This window comes from Narcine bancroftii, chromosome 5 (genome assembly GCF_036971445.1).
Source record: "Narcine bancroftii isolate sNarBan1 chromosome 5, sNarBan1.hap1, whole genome shotgun sequence".
Taxonomy (NCBI): Eukaryota; Metazoa; Chordata; class Chondrichthyes; order Torpediniformes; family Narcinidae; genus Narcine; species Narcine bancroftii.
The window spans coordinates 34,390,878-34,411,653 of NC_091473.1; the positions used below are offsets into that span (position 1 = coordinate 34,390,878).

The 20,776-nt window shown below is 37.2% G+C and overlaps 1 protein-coding gene and 1 long non-coding RNA gene across 5 annotated transcripts in view; one reads left to right on the forward strand and one right to left on the reverse strand.

Annotated features, from left to right (window-relative positions):
* The window catches only part of suclg2 (succinate-CoA ligase GDP-forming subunit beta), a 403,858-nt gene that overhangs the window by 157,902 nt on the left and 225,180 nt on the right, over nucleotides 1-20,776 (forward strand). The window lies entirely within an intron of this gene.
* On the reverse strand, nucleotides 15,229-19,571 carry LOC138762658 (uncharacterized). The gene is made up of 2 exons (XR_011357026.1): nucleotides 19,501-19,571; nucleotides 15,229-15,535 (listed from the first exon to the last, which is right to left on the reverse strand). It is a non-coding gene; the product is annotated as an uncharacterized lncRNA (long non-coding RNA).

Here is a 20,776-nt window from a genome sequence, read left to right on the forward strand (position 1 = left end):
ATTATTATCTAACCTGATCCCAAGGTATCGGATTGCTTGTGCTTGCCATTCAAATGGTGATTTTTAAAAAAAATTCTGAATAGTCTGCGTTACTCATTGCCATCACTTCACTTTTATTTACATTGATCTTGTACCCTGATATTTCTCCAAATTCCTTCAATTTCTTAGGTAATTCTTTTACTGATACCTCTGGTTCTGTTAGGTATACTATGACATCATCTGCAAGTAAGTTGACTTTATACTCCTTTATTTTTATCCCTTTTATTTTATTTTCTATTGTATCAGTTCTGCTAAAGGTTCTATTGCTAAGGTGAACAATGAGGGGGATAGTGAACATCCCTGTCTATTTGGCCTACTTAATTTAAAGTGACTCGATACATATCCATTTACTGTTACCTTCGCCAATGGTCCATTATACAATGCTTTAATCCAATTAATATATTTTTCTGGTAGATTAAACTTTTGTAATACTTTAAATAAGTAATTCCACTCTACTCTGTCAAAGGCTTTTTCTGCGTCTAGAGCAACAGCCACTGTTGGTTTCTTAATTCCTTGAACTCTGTGGATTAGATTAATAAGTTTGTAGACATTGTCCGCTGTTCGTCTCTTCTTTAAAAAAAGCAGTTTGATCTTGTTTTACTATTTTGGGTACACAATGGGCCAATATGTTTGCTAATAATTTTGCTATTATCTTATAGTCTGAGTTAAGTAGAGATATTGGTCTATATGATGCTGGTGTTGATGGATCCTTCCCCGTCTTTGGTATTACTGTAATTATTGCTGTCTTACATGAATCTGGCAAGTTTTGTGTTTCTTCAGTCTGGTTCATTACTTCCAGGAGAGGTTTATAAAATTCTGTTGGAAATCAATCCTCTCCTGGTGTTTTATTGTTTGGCAGCTTTTTTAATATATCCTGTACTTCCTCTATTTCAAATGGTTTTATTAGTTTGTTTTGTTCCGCATCTTGCAATTTTGGTAGTTCAATTTAGCTAAAAATTCCACTATTTTAACATCTTTCCCCTCGTTCTCAGTTTGATACAATTGTTCATAAAATTCCTTAAATTTTTCATTAATCTCTGTTGGATTATATGTAATTTGTTTGTCCTTTTTCCATGATGCTAGTATCGTTCTTTTAACTTGTTCTGGTTTAAGTTGCCAGGCTAATATTTTATGTGTTTTTTCTCCCACTTCGTAATACTTATGCTTTTTCAATATGTTCTTCTCCACCTTGTATGTTTGTAATGTTTTGTATCTAATTTTTTTGTCCGCCAATTCTCTCCTTTTCGTTATATCATCCTTTTTTACTAGTTTCTTTTCTGAACTTACAATCTCCCTTTCCAACTGCTCTATTTCCTGATTATAATCCTTTTACATCTTAGTCACATAACTTATTATCTGCCTTCTAATGAAGGCTTTCATTGCGTCCCAAAATATAAATTTGTCTTTCACTGATCCTGTTTTTATTTCAAAATATGTTTTAATTTGGCATTCAATAAACTCTCTAAATTCCTGTCTTTTAAGTAGCATGGAGTTTAACCTCCATCTATATGTTCTTGGTGGGATGTCCTCCAGTTCTATTGCTAATAATAGGGGTGAATGATCTTATAGTAGTCTAGCTTTATACTCAGTTTTCCTAACTCTCCATTGTATATGGGCTGACAACAAAAATATATCAATCCTTGAGTAAGTTTTGAGCCTACTCGAATAATATGAAAATTTCTTCTCTCTTGGGTGTTGCCTCCTTCACATATCCATAAGTTTCATTTTGTGCATTGATTTAACCATAAATTTGGCTACTTTATTCTTTTTACTTGTCTTTTGTCCAGTTTTATCCAACATTGGGTCCAAATTAAGGGTAAAATCCCCTCCTACCAATATATTTCCTTGTATGGCTGCAATCTTCAAAAAAATATCCTGCATAAACTTTTGATCCTCCTCGTTAGGAGCATATATATTGAGCAAATTCCAAAATCTGACACTTTATCATTGCATACCTCCCTGCCAGATCTATTATTTCCTCCTATTTTGATTGGTACATTTTTGTTAACTTGTATGGCTACACCTCTAGCTTTTGAATTATAGGATGCTTCCGTTACATGTCCTACCCAGTCTCTCTTTAGTTTATGTTCCGCTTCAGTTAGATGCGTTTCTTGCTCAAATGCTATATCTATTTTTTTCTTTCTTCAATAAATTTAGTAGCCTCTTCCTTTTAATTTGGTCATGTATTCCATTAATGTTTATAGTCATATAGTTCAACATGGCCATCTTGTATCTTGCAAACACCTCTTTTCCACCACTTTGCCACTTCCATCCCTCTTTTCCCCATTTTAATCTCTTAGTTTTCTCTTATTACACTTAATGTACGGCAACACATTTAAGGCATAAAGTACCCCCGCAGTTCCCACATCCGCTAATACCTTATCCCCCTAAAGTTCCCCCCCCCCCTCGGAGTTTCCCCATATCCCTTGCCGGGCAACTACAACTCCCCTTTTTGGATTGTGATCTTGTTTGCAACGTCAACTGATTTTGCAGCGACGGTTATTCCCCCTCCAGCCAGCCCTCTCCAGAAAACAATTTTTTTAAAACACATATAACAAATCTCTTTTTTTCCCCGCTTACTCCCTTCCCTTCTCTTTTCCCTCTTTAGTTCTTTTACATATACCTTTTTTTTCATCCATATTTATATTTTATCGATGTTCTTCATACTTGTTACATCTCTTCTCCTGTCCTGCAAACATTCTGCGAAATCTTGCGCTTTCTCTGGATCCGAGAACAGTCTGTTTTGCTCCCAGGGTAAAAATATTTTAAGCACAGCTGGATGTTTTAATATGAATTTGTAACCTTTATTCCATAAAGTCGATTTCACTGCATTAAACTCCTTCCTCCTCTTTAAGATTTCAAAACATGTCTGGGTAAAAAAAAATTTTTTTGACCCTTGTATTCCAGTGGTTTATTATCTTCTCTAATTTTATTCCTTGCCTGCTCCAGTATATTTTCTCTTGTCCTGTATCTCAAAAATTTTACTAAGATGTGCCTGTCATTTCAGAGCTAATGCTCTGTGTGCCTTTTCTCTTTCCATTTCTTTCTGCATTTCTGTTGTTCCCAGGACCTTCGGGATCCATCCTTTTATAAATTCCTTCATGTCTGTGCCTTCATTATCCTCCTTCAGGCCCACTATTTTTATGTTGTTTCGCCTACTATAATTTTCCAACATATCAATTTTCTGAGATAACAGCTCTTGTGTCTCTTTAATTTTTTTGTCACTTTCTTCCAATTTTTCTTTTAAGTCATTTACTTCCATTTACAGCCGTTTCCCGCTCTTCCACATTCTCTACTCTTTTCCCTATTTCTGTCATTACCAGTTCTAACCTTTGTATTTTATCTTCTGTTCTTTTCATTTTCCTTTTAATTGCATTAAACTCTAATGACAACCATTCTTTTAGTGATCTCATTTGTTCTTCACAAAAGACTTTATCGATATTCTGTTCATCAGTTTTACCTTTTATTTCTCTTTGTCCATCTGTTTTACCTTCTATTTCACTGTAAAGATCTCGGTCGTCTTCTTCCTCTTCTTCTGTGTCTGTATCTGTGTTTGTGTCGTCTTCTTCACTTCTTTGTGTCTGTGTCTCTTCTGTTTTTCCTGATGAGCTGCTTGTATCTTTTTGTCGGGCCTCTTACTGGGCCTCTTGTTGCTGGTCCTCCCCTCCTGGGCTTCTCGTCTGTTATCGGTCATCTCTCCGTCTGTCTCCTACGTATGCTTCATCGCTTCCTCTTCTGCTTCCTTCCTCATCCTCCAGCTGAGCGCCTTGGTGTCGGGTGTCCCTCAGCTGTTCGCTCTGTGACAGCCCGGTCCTCTGGTGAGCCCCCCCTCCCGTTGGTGTCCTCTTTCTCCTTTGATTGCGCAGTTATGCCCTTTTGTTTGGCTCCGAGAGCCATTTTTGTAGTGCACCGGCTGGTGGGTCGCATCTCCGCAGGGCAGGCACTGACCTGAAGAGTTGGGCGCTCCTCGCCACCACTGCGTCCTGTTCTTTCGTGCAGGTAAGGCCGCCACCTTTCTTCTCTGGCGACTTTTCTACTTTCTTTCCAGTTATTTTTACTTTCTCCTTGGAAGCCATCTTCTTTCTCTTTTCTGTATCTTTATCTTCTATTTCTTATATTTTATTTTTGTTATGCTTTGCTTTTTCCTAACTTTTTTCCTATTTTCCTGGAGTGGGCTGGTTTTCCCGACCGGCCACTACTCCATCATGTGACTCCCTCAGTAAAAATATGGTTGAGGGAGGCAGACGAGTGTCTGCAGGACTGCTTTGAATCTGTGGGTTAGAACTTATTCAAGAACTCATCTGTACTTGAATGAATAGCAACAGGTGTTACTGATTTCATTAAGACCTGCATGGATATGTGTGTAGCCATGCACACATACCAGGTGTTCACCAGCCAAAAGTCCTGGATGAATCAGAAAATTTCCAACCTACTGAGGGTGCGAACAAGGGTTTTTAAGGCCATGGATCAGGATCTTTACAAGAAGTCCAGGTATGAACTGCGGAAGTCTGCCTCCAAAACAAAGTGGCAATTCTGGAAGAAGCTAGGGTCAGGTACACGCCAGCTATTGGCAGGAATTGCAGGTCATTACAGCCTATAAAGGAAGGGCTAGCACTATAGATGGTTGTAATGCTTCATTACCTGATGAGCTGAACACCTTTTATGCCCTATTTGAGAAGAAGAATCAAAGATTGACTACAAGAATTCGTGCAAAGGCCGAGGATCCTGTGATATGTCTCTGAGGGCCACGTCAGGACATCATTCAAGAGAGTGAACCCTCGCAAAGCATCAGGCCCTGATGGTATACCTGGCAGGGTACTGAAAATGTGTGCCAACCAGCCAGCTGGAGTGTTCACAGACATTTTCAACCTCTCATTGCTGCAGTCAGAGATTCCCACCATCTTAAAAAGGGCATCAATCATCCCAGTATACAAGAAGAGTAGCGTGGGCTGCCTGAATGACTACTGTCCAGTAGCATTAGCTTCTGCTGTGATGAAATGCTTTGAGAGGCTGGTCATGGCCAGAATTAACACCTACCTAAATAAAAGATCTGGATCCACTGCAATTCGCCTATCGTCACAATTGATCCACAGCAAATGCAATATCATTCATCTCTGAATCATCTTGAAGACAGCAACTCATATATATGGCTGTTCTTCATCGACTGCAGCTCAGCCTTCAATACCATTATTTTCTCAGCACTGGCGAAGAAGCTACAAACCTTAGGCTTCTGTACCCCACTCTGCAACTGGATCCTTGATTTCCTCCTCAGAAGACCACAGTTAGTATGAATTGGAAACAACATCTCCTCCTCACTGATCATCAACACAGTTGTACCCAAAGGATGCGTGCTTAGCCCACTACTCTGCTCGTTATATACCCATGACTGTGTAGGCAGGCACAATTCCAATGCTATCTACAAATTTGCATATTACACCTCAGCTACTGACAGAATCCCAAACAGCAATAAGGAAGTGTACAGGAGGGAGATAGATCAACTTGTTGAATGGTGAAATGACAACAACCTTGTGCTCAACATCAGCGAAACCAAGGAGATGATTGTGGACTTCAGAAGGAAGTCAGGGTGAAATGTCCCAGTCCTCATTGAAGGCTCAGTAGTGGAGAGATTCAAGAACTTCAAATTCCTGGGTTTCAAGATCTCCAAGGATCTGTCCTGGAGTCTCCACATTGATGCAATCTCAAGGAAGGCTCGCCAGCAGCTATACTTTGTGAGGTGTCTGAGAAGATTTGGTACCTTACCGAAGACTCTCGTAAATATCTACAGGTATATCATGAAGAGCATTCTGCCTCGTATGGAGGCGCCAACACTCAGGGCAAAAATAAACTCCACCGGATTGTTAATTCGGCCTGCAATATCACAGACTTCACTCCATCGAGGACATCTACGTGAGACGGTGTCTTAAAAATACAGCCTCTATCCTCAAAGACCCCCTCCACCCAGGCCAAGCCCTCTTCAGTCTGCTATGATTGGGGGAGGAAAGGTGCAAGGACAGCGTCTTCCCCACTGCCATCAGATTCCTGAATAATCAATGAACCAAAGACACTGCCTTACTTTTCACGCACTATTATTATTTTAATTTTTTTATAGTAATGCCGTAAGATGGTTAAAATATATATGTTTGCACTATGATGCTGTCAAAAAACACTGAATTTCAAGACTTGTTCATGACAATAAATTCTGATTCTGATTAAAGGGATAAAGTTAAATTTACTGGTGTAAAAAGCCTAATTGGAAAATAAAATATAGATTTATTATTGGTGTAAAAGTAAATTTTGCCCAACAGTAACACTGTTTTCTATTTTGCAACATCTGGAAGGAGTATTAACAAAGAGTAGATTATGGTCATTTTTTTTTAAATTAAGAAAATATTCTGCCTTATTCAGAATTAGGAAGCTGATGGAACCCATGTTGTGTACATGCAGATAAGGACTTTGATTTTGTGATTTAGAGTAAATAATGAGATTCCTTTTTTTAAAAAAGAGATTAAATCAAATTTGATTTGTGCTAATATAAGATCTTACATTAGTTTAGATAAGTTGGTAAATTTTGGTCCAGAAGTACTAGATCTGGCTTTATACAGTTCAACTTGACAAGGAGAAACATTGGTGGAAAAAAAATATCTTGCAGCTCATCTGTGTTTAGCACCATCATCCAGGACCTCGATTACAAAAGAATGATTCCAAAATGAAAGAACATTATGTAAAAAATATCCTCATTATAAATCCAGTCATTCACTTCCAAATCCAATATGGTCATTGGATACAGATTACTGAGAGATGCAAAGGAATCTTGATACTGAGCTTTGATTACCCTTTATAATGTTCATCTCATGTTCAACATCAATCGTACAAAATAATAGCAGTTTGAAAACTGCAGTAAAATGCCAGAGGATTCAAAGATTCCGTAAAATGTCTGAGAAACCGATTAACATAACGAATATTAAATGTCAATATTTGGATGCAAGCCACAAGCAAAATAAATTATGAAGTATTATTGAGATCCCCATTTTTCTTCAATACTTCACAAATTGTAACGCAAGTATATCTTTTGGGATAAAATATTTTGTGTTTGCTTCTGTTGGAGCCAGAGGAAAAGTTTGGGAGGCATTTTGATGCTTGTACACTGTTCTTGCTGTCAGCTGAATCTATCAAGTCAAGTTTATTGTCATCTGATTGTACAAGTACCGCCCAACACAACAGCTTTCTCCGGTCCTTGGAGCAAAAACATGCAGACACACAACTAGACATTACGCACCTACAGACAAATGATACATATGCAGGATAAGAATTATATCTATAAAAATAAATAAATAGATATTGCTATGAACAAATGAGTGTCTCGGATGGTTAGTATGAGCAGTTCCTTTGGTCATTCAGCATTCTCACTGCCTGTGGGAAGAAACTGTTCCTCAGCCTGGTGGTGCTGGCTCTGATACTCAAGATTCAGTTTATTATCATAGTGATAAAACATTGTCATATCACATGACGTTTCTTTTTGCCTGCTACAAGGCAGACAGATTCACCACCGGCAGGAATTGCCTAAGCGCCTCTTATAGTTAGACTTGCAGTCAGAGGGAGAGCGAGAGAGGGAGGGAAACAAAAGAGAGTCCCCGTATCTCTTCCCCTACAAGAGCAGCGGGAAGATGCCAGTCAATAAGTCTCCTGCTGAAATGTCGTGGCTGAAAACTTTATTTTGGGAAGAGGTTTTTTGTTCTGAAGTTGCAAGGTTACATTCAGCAAACACTACAAAATGCAGGATGTGATGGAACCAGAAAGGGGATTTTTGTTTTGTTGAGAGGAGAATAAGAAAATGAAGTGAAGATGATCTTTGGGTTTCCTAAGGGGTCTGTTCCTGAGAACTGTCCATAAGCCAATTCCCCCAAGTCAGAAATGTCAATCTTCAATTCATTCCACATTCCCTTAGATTCTTTACTTGACTGAATAATTATCCTAACACTTTGCATATTTAAACTAAAGGAATGTTCATGGTGTTCAGTCATTCATGACAACTAAGAAACCTATTTTTAACTTTCTCACTAATTTGACAATATTTCAAAATGTTTACAACATGGAACTGTTGGGTTCTAAAAATATATGGGAGGATTTGGGTAAAGTCGTTATTTTTGTAAGGTGGACATTTGTGGCTGGAGAAGCCCCTGTACTTGCAATTTGAGTAAGTACTACAAATGTATCAAGTAAGTTGACCACAAGCAAAACCAAAGTGTTATTCAGGAATTGTGGCATGGAAGGTTTTGAGCTTTAATTTATGAGTGGGAGTGATGATATATTTTCAGTAAATCTGATGCATTTGCAGCATGGCAATGCATTTTCATTTCAATCCCATGGAATCAGGACTGCTGGAAACCTTAGAAACTGTATTGAGTTATTTGACAATCCCCAAGCAATCTCTTGGAAGGGATGATCTTAATAGAAAAATAATAGCCTGTATTTACAATTTTTTTTTGTTACAGATACTCCACCAAAGTTGATATCTGATTCAGTTTTTTTAATGACATGTTCAGAAACTTTCCTCTCTTTTTTTCCCACTTTAAATATAGAAGCTTCTTTAATATTGTCATCACATGTGGAGAGAGGGAGTTAATTCTGCGAGTAGGGGTGTGGTATCTTGTAGAGCTGAGGCCTCACAGCTCCAATGACCACTGTTCAATTCTAACCTAAAATGCTATCCCCGTGGACTTTGCCTGTTTTTCCTGTCATTACGTGGATTTCCTTCATGTGTCCCAGTTTTCTCTCACATCGAGCAAATTGATAGGAATGCGGGAGAATAAATGGAATCAGTGCATAAATTGATGTGCGATGGTCAGCACAGTTTTGATGGACCTCATGGTCTGTTTCTGTTGTATCTTTTGTGACATTTATAACTGAAACTTTTCAGACTTTTAAGTTTAAACATTATAGTGACTGGATTTATAAACATTTTAAACATTGATCTATTCTCTTGGTCATTTGACTTACTTTGGGGAGAAAAAGGTGCAGACACAAATAAATCTCCGCCAAGAATTAGGAGTCAATGATCGTAATGGGCTTTAATATGCTCAGAAATACGTGCAATGTTGCTTGACTGAGTTAAGCTAAATTTTATTTGCACAGTATTTTTATTTCCCAGTATTAGGCAAAAAAAATTCTGTATCACTGTTGCTGTAAGCTTGGAAAGTTTCCATGTTTAAGAACACCTTTGCAAATATGTGCAAAAGCATCTGTCACAAGAGAACAGTTCATCTGTTTTGGTCTCTTTAATATTGTTCAATTGTGTGGTAGTCTGTCAGCTCTACTATGCAATGCAATGATCTAAATTTTTGTTGGGTTTTCTATCATTTGAAGCTTTGGCCATTTTTTTTGCCTTTTCGACTGATTTATAACATGTGTATGTCACAATTTCATTTCATGTTCATCTTATTTCTTTTTAGAAAAATATTTTAATGCAATATTGCAATTGGTTGACTTGTGTTGCCTATAGATGTGGCTTTATGATGAGTCACTTTTGATAAGAATTATAGAGCTGTGTGACATTTTAGATTTCACCATCATCGAGCTCTCCACTGGCCACCGAGACAGAGGTGCACCAAAGAAGAGGTACAAGGACTGCCTAAAGAAATCTCTTGGTGCCTGCCACATTGACCACCGCCAATGGGCTGATATCGCCTCAAACCGTGCATCTTGGCGCCTCACAGTTCGGCGGGCAGCAACCTCCTTTGAAGAAGACCCCAGAGCCCACCTCACTGACAAAAGACAAAGGAAGAAAAACCCAACCCCAACCCACCAATTTTCCCTTGCAACCGCTGCAACCGTGTCTGCCTGTCCCGCATCGGACTTGTCAGCCACAAACCAGCCTGCAGCTGACGTGGACATTTTACCCCCTCCATAAATCTTCGTCCGTGAAGCCAAGCCAAAGATTCCACTTGGCAAAGTTGAATGAAATGGGACAATAAATATACACACACAAATGTGAGATTTCATAAGAAGTATCCATTGATAACTAAAAGCATTCAGCAAAAATAATTACAGTGGGCAAACAGACCTTTGAAATGCTCAGGAAAGATTATATTGATGACCAAACGATATTTATTGTCCTATAAAATGAACAATGTACACATGCACCAAAAATCTTGCTGCAGCCAAATTCTTTGTTTTTAAAAAAAAACTACAATGGGAAACCTAAAGAGACAATAAATACATGGTAAATATTCATCATGAACTCTTCTTAAAATGAATATGACATACAAAATTGATTTCCATCTGAGTATTCTAACTCTTCTTTGTTTTGCCATTTTGCAGTTAAGCAATTTGAATTTTCTCCATCCATCATTTTTAAAATAATTGATGTCAGATCCTAAAAACTGCAGTGCAAAATATTAATCAACAGATTTTAAGTCCATATGTTATTTATTTTATAATTATTTAAGAACAATTTGGACTCAGTCTCTTATTGATGAATCACTTTATTTTTAATTGAAGTACAGAGCCAACACCATGTAATTAAAAAAAAAGTTAATTTTAAATTTAGACGCACAGCACAGTAACAGGCCATTTCGGCCCACGAGTCTGTGCTGCCCAATTAACCTAGACTCCCAGTTTCAAACAATGGAAGGAAACTGGAGCCCCCCATTGAAAACCCACACAGACATGGGAAGAATGTACAAGCTCCTTGCAGACAGCGAGGAATTCAAACCCCAGTCCCAATCGCTGGAGGTGTAAAGGCATTGCCACTATCTGCTATACCAAATCGAGATGGTATGGGGTCCTCTTGAGATCAAACAGGAAGGTGTGATTTTGTTTTGAATTGATTGAAGGGATATGGGTGTTGCTGCTCAGTCCAGCATTTACTGACTATCCTTATAATTGCCCTGAGAAGGTGGCGATGCCTCAGTGCTTGTGATAGGTTCATTCGTCCATACAATTGAAAAATATTTTGATATTCAGGACCATTATTTTGTGACTGACTTAATGAAATGGAATTTTTAAAGTAAGCTGCAACAGATCTGTCAACAGATCAAGATGGGGTGAAAACAATACACTTCCAATTGATTGGTAATGTGAATTTGTGCTCCATCCCACCATCCGCATCTTGACCCATTTGTTCATAGTAAATGAAATGGGAAAAGCAAACAAAAATAACAATTTTGCACTTCATCCACTGGTATCTCACACAGGCCCCATGAACTATCAAGCAGCTATTTAAAATAATGCTACGCTGATCCTATTTTATCCTTCCCTGATTCCCATCATCTATACCCAGATTCTACTGTTCACCAAGTTACACTGGCTAATTGATCCATCATCCCAGGTGTTTTTTGGGATGTGGAAGGAAATCCATGTGGTCACAGGGAAATAAGCAAATGGGAACAGAATGGATCTGTGCATTAAGTAAGGGCTGTCCATACACAAAGGGAGCAATGAAAGTGCACTTTTGTGATGACATTGGAATGAACTTCTGTACTTTGAATTTAAAAAATCATGTGTTAATTTAGTGTCTTGTCAGTATTTGATCAGTGAAATTTTCAAAATAGCCAAAAAGTAACATTTTGATTATCTCACTTCAACTTTCAGAGGAGTTTCAACAGTTTTTTTTTAATCCCAAATCACATTTGTCAGTCAATAGGTTTTGATTTCATTTGATCCATTATTGTCAGTTTCAACAAGGAGTCATATTTAGGCAGTTCCAACAGACCCTTTTGTACAACCCATCCATACTGACCAAATTGGCTAATCCTATTTGCCTAGACCTGCTCCATGTCCTCCTCACCCTTCCCATCCATAAATATGTCACAATGTCTTTTGAATATCAAAATTGTGTCTTTTCCAATTTTCTCTGTCAACATGGCCATCACTTCTAATGTCAGACTTGCATTACAAGCTGGCTCCAAATCCCATCTCTTGGCACACCATAAATTTGACAGAACAACAGTGTCCAATTAAATATTTTTTATGTAGTTTCAGTGGAAAAAAAATTCTAGACAGCATGTCAGTAACTAAATTGATAAAGTGAGAATCGTCATCATAAAATGGTTAGCTTCCTAAGAGGATTTTGCTTTGTCTACAGCCTTGTTGGGACGTAAAATGCCTTTAAAACTCAGCAGTGGAATCAGACTCCATAATGGATTCCAGAATAATAAATTGCAAAATATATGTTGGATTTTATTTTTAAATGAAAGGATATGGGGAATATCACTAAATCAAATTAGTTTACATGATAGACTGTAGTGTAATATAGGCAGGTTTATAACAGGTGATTCGTTTAATGCCACCGTAGATCCTGTGTGAAAATAATTGTTGCTATGTTTTATAAAATCTTGCGCAAGTGTGTTCCATGCAACAAACACTAATTTAATTCATACAATATCTTTTTTAAAAAAAGATTTAATTGACAATCATGTTGGCAACTTAATTTAGACATGTGATTCTCAATAAGGCCAAGTATTTTTATATTCCCATTTGAAACCCTTTCAGGACAAATGGCATTTGCAATGGGAGAGAGATTTCAGTGCCAGATTTTTTTTCCCCATTTGTTTTAATTATTTTGGCCTGTTAGCTGCCTTGCTAATTATAGCTCATTGTTATGTGACCGTTCAAAGGTCAAGTAACTTGAATTTTTTAAACATTAGAGGTTGCATTGTGCATTGGAGCTGTACAAAATGCAACATGGTAAATTCAGAAAAAAAACTTTAATGTTATTTAATTACAATCCCAGTTTTGCTCTTGTTAGATTTTGTGGTTTAACAAAATGTGTTCTGTTAAATTGAAAGAATAGATATATTGAGAAAAATAAGTTTCTTTACAGTTTTCTCAGTATGCCTGTTCTTTCAACAAATTGCTCTTTTCCTTTGTGAAAGGTGTTGAGTTCTTTGCTTAAATGATATTTTGTTATTGTGTGCTCACATTCTAATCATTCACAATACATTTTTTTTTCATGTCTCCTTGAATTATTGTTTTGATTGGCATGTTTAAATGTGCTGCCTTCTTAATATCTCTTCAGGCAGTGAAAGAAACCTGTCACCCTTCACAATCCAGAAAGCCTTTATCCAGTCACCCTGCAAGCACTGAGTTGAAGTGTAACAAGTTTTTAAAAAAAATTATACACTTTTAAATACGATAATAAATGAAAGTGTCTGCACTGAAATGTTCCAATGAGGTGGTTAAAATTGTAAATGAAATAGCAACTGCAGCCTCATTCATGTCTTGCACACTTTGGTATTGGTTGCTTCGAGATGCAAAACCAAAGCTTCTGTTTTCCATTTTATTAATGTATCTTCTTGTCAGCACTTCATATCTCATCGCATTACTGTTCCAGTTGTATCTTACTTTACTGTTCTCCCAAAATTTATTGCTTCAAATTTTTATTAACAGATAAAATGGAACAAAAAAGCTGAAATACTGAAACACAAGCAGAATGGTGGAATCGTTCAGTAGGTTAAACTGTCATTGTGGACAGAAACTGGAGACTGTTTTTCTGTCCTGCTGAATGATTTTTAGCATTCTCTGCTTTGTTTAGCATGTCAAATTCTTTGAATAATTATGAATTTTATGTGCTTTATGAATAGAAATCAGAATTTCTGTTCAGTGCCCTAAATAGTAGTTGTTATTGTTACAGCATTTTTTTTATTACTGTGTGAATGAGTTCCAGTCTGACTTCTTAACAGCAAAGGTTAGACATTTAACTGATTAGAAGTGGCATATTAACAGTTTTCTGTTTTTTTTTTTGCATCATCTAACTCCATTGGAAGGGAAATTAAATAGTTGGGAGATGATTTACCACCTTTTTAGCATTAAGGACTCGGAAAAATTGCAACTTAACATATTGTGTTATTGAACTGTTGATATGAAAATGTTTCACATTGACTTTTTTCTCTTTTGGTTTATTCTACCATAGCTTATAAGTACCAAATGCAAAACCAACTCCTGTAATTTAGGTTGTTAATAAGGAAAGTCTGCAGATCCTGTGATTTCAGCCAATACACAAAGTCCTGCAGAAACTTTGCAGGTAACGTAGCATCTCTGGAAATGCAGGGGAACCAACATTTTGGGCCTGAGCAAAACTTGCCTTGATGAATGGCTCAATCCAGAAACATTGGTTACCCTTTACTTCCTGTAGATGCTGCCTTACTTGCTGAGTTTCTACAACTGTAATTTATGCTCAGCTAATGCTGCTTGTTGTGAAGCAAATGATGTGAAAAAGATCATTATTATTTTGCAAACCCAAAGTACAGATGCAATGCATTGATTGTACTAGGATCTTTGATTCCTTGTGCTATTCATAGCAAAAGTCCAACATGCACAGGAGATGTGGGATACCATGTTAGAATAACTAGAAAGCAGAGACCACTTCAGTAAACAGCCAACTCCACATTTTGTCTGCTGAAGGGTTACTGAATGAATAAAATTATTTCTACTCTATTATAACAGATAATAGTGTAATTTCTGCAGATTTATTGTAATTTCCAATAACTTTGATTGTCAGTTTCAACTGTGAACTATTCGGGTAAATATGTGCCTCTATTTTGTCACCGGCCCTTAAATTCAATGCATTCTAATAACTTGGAAAAGATCGATGTGACAGGGCACTTATCATTCTGACCCAGTTCTTGCACCATGTGGGTGGTGAAACAGGGTGATGGCAATATGCAAAACTGCACGGTCAGTTGTTGAATCAAACAGAAGATTTTTCACTTTTTGCAGTAAGATGTAGTATAATTTTTGTGACAGCTTTCTGCCACAGTTAATCATTATAACACATGCTGGTGAGCCAACTTATTTCATGCCTTTGTAAATGGATGCATACAACTCCAAGTAATTGCTAGGAGCCTAACAAATCAAAATCTCATTTCAGAAGCCTGACATTAATGTTTCAGCCACTTACTATGTTGTACGTTACATAAAATTCTAGCACTAAAACTTCAATGATGATTCTCTTGATTTGTGGAAAGGATTGGACTGCATTTCAATTTTCAAACAACATAAAATGAATGGCTTGAAGCTTTTGTTTTCTCTGCCTTAACTAATAACTAACAAATAAGATATTTTGCAGTTAGAATCTTAATTTTGATTGAGAGTTCTGCTATTGACATGCAGTTGCATTTTTTTAACTGTAAGCTACAAGAGATAGGATAGAATGAGGTCATTCAAACCATCATGTCTGCTCCACCATTCAACTCAGACTGACTTTTTAATTGAACCAAGATGTGGTTGGTCCCTTAGCTGTAGATGCAGCTGAAGGAAACTGAAGTAAAGGGTCACGCAGTTAATGTAGTGGTTAGTGCGACACTATATTACAGTGCCAGTGATTGGCATTCGAATCCGGCGCTGTCTGAAAAGAGTTTGTGTACCTTCTCCCGGTGTCTGTGTGGGTTTCCTCTGGGTGTTTCCATTTCATTCCACCATTCAAAACATACCAGGGTTGTCGGTCAAGGGGTGCAATTGGGCGGCATGGGCTCGTAGGCTGAAAGCGTCTGTTACGGCACTGCATGATTAAAATTTTTAAAAGTTTTTAAAGAAATTGAAAAAAGCTGATGCTTTCACTTTCCTTTCCAAAGATGCAAACTACATTATGAAGCTTCTTCCACCACTGACCAAAAACTTCAACCTCATCCACTCCAAAAGCCTATGTCTTGACTGCAAAATGTCACAATTATATTTTTTCCCCCAGTATGAGTATCAATGGTGAATATCACCAAGTGGTTGACTATGGAGAGTGGTAAGCAGTTCACCTAATAACATTGGTGACTTGATGTAAGGTTAGGAAATGCTGACCAATTCTGAAGCCATTTCCAGCATCTATCCAGCTATCTTTGAATATGGGCTTGAGAGGAACCGTGGGGCTTTTGAGATCTTATGATTCATCTGTAATCTACTTACTGAATAAAGAAAGGAATGTAATCTCGCAAGTGTGGTCATCCACTTTAAGTTAAAGTTTAATTGCCAGTTAGATAACAGTTAGCAGCTGAATTCAGACTCCAGATTTGATTCCCAGCAGTTTGAATGCTTCAAAATTCATAGACGTACAATAAATTACAAAATTAAAATTGATATTTGAACAGTCAGTTTGTACTCCATGTATATAAATTTCTTTAATTAGAACTGTTTTTCTTATTTCTTATTTTCTTATTTTCTTATTTCCATTGTTTTTTAATCTTTTTCCTCAATTCACTAATTTTCTTTAATTTGAAATATTTACATAGGATTCAGCTATCAACTCTGGGAGAATATTTAACAGACTTTCAACTCACCCTTTAAGATTTTTTTTGTATTTAATCTTGTTAGACTGTTCTAACTACTCTGTTCAGAGTAGTTTCAGGGTATTGCCACAGCCCTTTACACTAGATGAAAACACAAGTATGGAGATACAGGACAGATTTGAAAAGATGTCTGAAAAATTATAACAGAATAGGTTGAAACTAAAGAAAAAATTGAGCTATAATTTATTAGACTAAGATTATGAAATTATTTTATGAGGTGGATGCTGGAGACGATATTAACCACTTGTAGAGATTTCATTAACCAGGTTCCGCAAGTATAATGCCAAAATTTCCTGCAAATATGGAGAGTCTGGAGTTTCCATGCAGAGAAATATATCCTAGACGTCCACTGAGGTGATTGCTGTTGATTTTCTGAGTATGTTCTGGCGTTCATGACATCCAGTCATGGAGCATGAACTTCTGCAGTTTTTAAAAAAATGCTTACACTGGTAAATGTAGCCAATGAACATTACCGCACAGAAACAGGCCCTTTGGCCCACCTTGTATGTGACAAACACTTTTTCCACCTTGCCCCACCCCCCCGCCAATAACCCTCCAATCCATGTACCTCGCTAAATTCTCTTAAATATTAAAATTGAACCCTCATCTACCACTTCCACTGGCAGCTTATTCCACACTCTCACTACCCTCTGTGAAGAAGTTGCATGTAAACATTTCACCTTTCACCCTTAACCCATGACCTTTGTTCTTGTGTCATTCAACGTCAGAGAAAAAGGACTGCTTGCATTTACCCTATCTATACCCCTCATAATACTATATACAGTACCACCATCAAATCTCCATGCATTCTTTGTGAAAATTTCCTTGACTTCCCCCTTAATCCTTCCCTCTCTATTGTATTGAAAATAACAAAACCCCAGAGCATTGAATTGCAAATCCTGCCCCTCCTGCAACCGTGATTCACTGACAGCCATAATGTCATAATTCCATATACTGATCTTCTTTGCTCATCTGCTGTTCCTACAATATCAAAGAGGATACAAAAAAAGCGTTTTCAAGTATATAAAGAATAAAAGAGAGGTGATAGTAGATCAGTGGTTCTCAACCTTTATCTTTCCACTCACGTACCACGTGAAGTAATCCCTATGCCATCAATGCTCTGTGATTAGTAAGGGATTACTTCACGTGGTATGTGAGTGGGAAGGGAAGGTTAAGAATTACTGCTCATGACCCAATTGTTAAATATTTTCCTTGAGAAAAATCGTCATTGGCCATTTCCTTTGGAAGTTATGAAACTGTGCACATAATGAATGAATTACATATGATAAAAAGTATTTTTCAAAATTTTTCTTTTCACCAGCGTACCACCTTAAGCAATCTCTTACTAATCACAGAGCACCTATGGCATAGGGAATACTTAAAGCGGTATGTGAGTGGAAAGATAAAGGTTGAGAACCATGGTAGTAGATATAGGACCACAAGAAAATGATGCTAGAAAAATAATAATGGGAGACAAGGAGATAGATGGCAGAGGAACTAAATGTGTGTTTTGCATCAGTCTTCACTGTAGAAAACATCAACAGCATGCCTGATGTCGAAGGGTATCAGGCAATGGCAGTGAATGGAGTTACTATTTAAAGGGTGAAGGTGCTCAGAAAACTGAATGGTGTTAGGTCTGCTTTGTTCATGAATGAGTGAGTCAAACACCAGACTGAGTCGAAATCAAGGTTCTTTGTTTTTTATTGCCGGATTGTAACACTTGCAACTAACAGTGTTAGTTGGAGAAGGCGCATTCTGCCGTTATCAGAAAATGGTGTTTTTTATATACCTTAGGATACGTACTTAGTAAATTATCATACCATGACATTGTCCAATGAATAAACTGTTGCTGTCCCTCTCTGCTAGCTTCCTGCACATCAATTTGTCATCCCCACTCTTATCTTGAGAGTACAAGGTCACAACTGCATCTTGTTACGGCCCAGCACTGGGAGACTCCCTCTACATTCCCAGCTCATGATGTTTTTATCTAACAATGGTCTCCTGCACCAGGTGGACTGCAACCTTAGATCATGAAAGAAGTAGCGGTAGAGATTGTGGAGGCATTGCTGGTTTCCGTTATTTGCCACATCCTGCAGGAGGAGCTACCTTGGCTGTCATTCTCACTGTTCACTCTGCAATAAACAAAGTCCTTACCTCATCTGCGCCTTCTGACTAGATTGCTAATCCAAGAATCCCATTCATGTTAATGAAGAGAATTAGCAGTGAGAATGATAAATATAGTTAATGGTGGATTTAAAAAAAAATGTAATCATTTTCTCATTTTAAGGTGTTTTTTTGTTTTGTGTGATTTATTTGTGTTTCATTTTAATTTTAAAACCATTTCATGTTTGCCCTTGTTTTCTTTGTGTTGGGGGGGGGGGTGTGGGGGTTGACACTGCATTAGCAATCAAATTCTTTGATTAATTGCTAATTCTGCAGCTTTGTTTAAGTGGGAGTTAGAACTATTCTAAGTACTGTACATGACTTACTACATATCATCAGAAACGCTCTGCACTATGCTGGGTTTCACTGATCATCTGGGTCTATTTACCTGTGGATTTTTTGTGTTGAGGAACCTGTAGGAGTAGGTTTGGAGGACAAGGTCTAGAACTCAGGAGGAAGTATTCCAGCCAGAAAGTACATAGAATTAAAATGTGCTTCCTTACGGTGCATTTGAAGTCAATAGCACAATATCATTTAAGCAGGAGCTGGTAAAACAGGTGACGAAACAAAAAATTACGTGCATGGCATTAGATGAGGGCTGTTAATAGAATTCCGTGGCACCGTATGGATCAATTGGATTGATGGGCCTATCTGTAAGTTATATATAATGAGTAGTAATGCTTTACAGTTTCTATTCTAACACAAAGCTCTGTATTTTGTGTCTTCCGTTTCCTCATATGACAAACAGCATCATGTATTTAAATTAGATCTCCGCTGAATTTCAAAGTACTTCTCATGGGACATAGTGCAATATGGCATCAACACTCCTAGACCTTATTCTGGCTTTTTTTGCACCTTAAATACATAGTGGCAAAGGAGTTAAATTTGCTGGATTTGTTTCCTTTGACCCAGACATCTAATTAATTGACACGAGTCCAAATCCACCATTGTACCTGGGAACTTTTAATATGGAATAAAAGCTAATATAAATAATAATGAATATTATCTGATTGTTGCATAATCTCACCAGTTCACTACTGTCCTTCATTGAGGTGCTTACGCATTCTGGTCTACATATGGTTTCAGACCTGTGAATATAATTGCCCTCTGAAGTGACCCAGCTGGCCCTGCAGTTTAAAGGGCAATTATGATTGAACAATAGATATCCTCCAAGCCAAAAAAAAGTCAACACAATGTGAATAAATGAAAAGTCACCTTTTTGTTTTTTGTATTCTATCCTTTTCATGTTTTTCACTGCAATATTGACTGAAGATGCTTGCTACTGAATCTTCTATGAAACTGTGTCCCCTTGGTCTCTCAGCTTTTCATAGCACAGACTGCTTCCATTCAGAGTATGTTGACTTTTTTTTAAAACAAAAATCCATAACCTTACCTTCACATTACTATTGAATGTGAACTGCTACTTAATAGCATATTTTTAACTTAACAGTCCCTTTGCAATTTTCTGTTCTTCCAGAAAATTAGCTGTGTCCCCTATTTTGCTGCTATCTGTATATTACAATATTGTTTAATCTGTATCCAAATTATAAAGATGGACAATGAGCAGGAGTTCTCCAGAACTTAATGTACAGAGACACAAATGGCCATGTCTTATCATCAGTAAACTCCCACTCCTTTATTTCACTTATGTCTAATACTCCCCTTCTGTCCAATTTTAAATTCACTTTTGAATTATAATTTTATAAATAAATTCAGTGTTGCTTTGTAAAATGCATTGCCTTTATACATATCCATTACGTTTGCTTCATTTCCTCCTGATCTTGTACATTCCTGAGTTGTAAATGTCAATCACAATTATTTTATTTAAAACCCTTGCTGTTTGCTTCCAAATCTTTACACTAATTTCTATTGTCATCTTACGAGTCAACAAAAGCACCAAAAGAATATTTAAACTCTTAATTTCCTAACCCAGCATCAAAGGTTTCAGCAGTTAGTGGCACAAGACTAGTTGTCCATAAACCTGGATTAACAATCCTGAGACACGAGTTCAAAACCCATCATGCCAGGTTTGGTATTTAAATTAAGTTGATGGTCTGGAATTTGGAGAAGAAAATCATGGAAATGACTGGATTGTCATAAAAACCCCATCAGTTTGATTGTTGAAAACCCTTTGAAGTGACTTATCAAGCCACTCAGTTGTACAGTTATTATTGCTTTTAAACATAGAAGGAAGAAAACTCGGTGAGCCACCTGGCTTAATTTGGTACCAAATTCGCATATTGAAGAGTTCAAATTGAGTGTTCGGAGAGTTTAGAGGGTTCTTGTATCCTGATAACACTGAC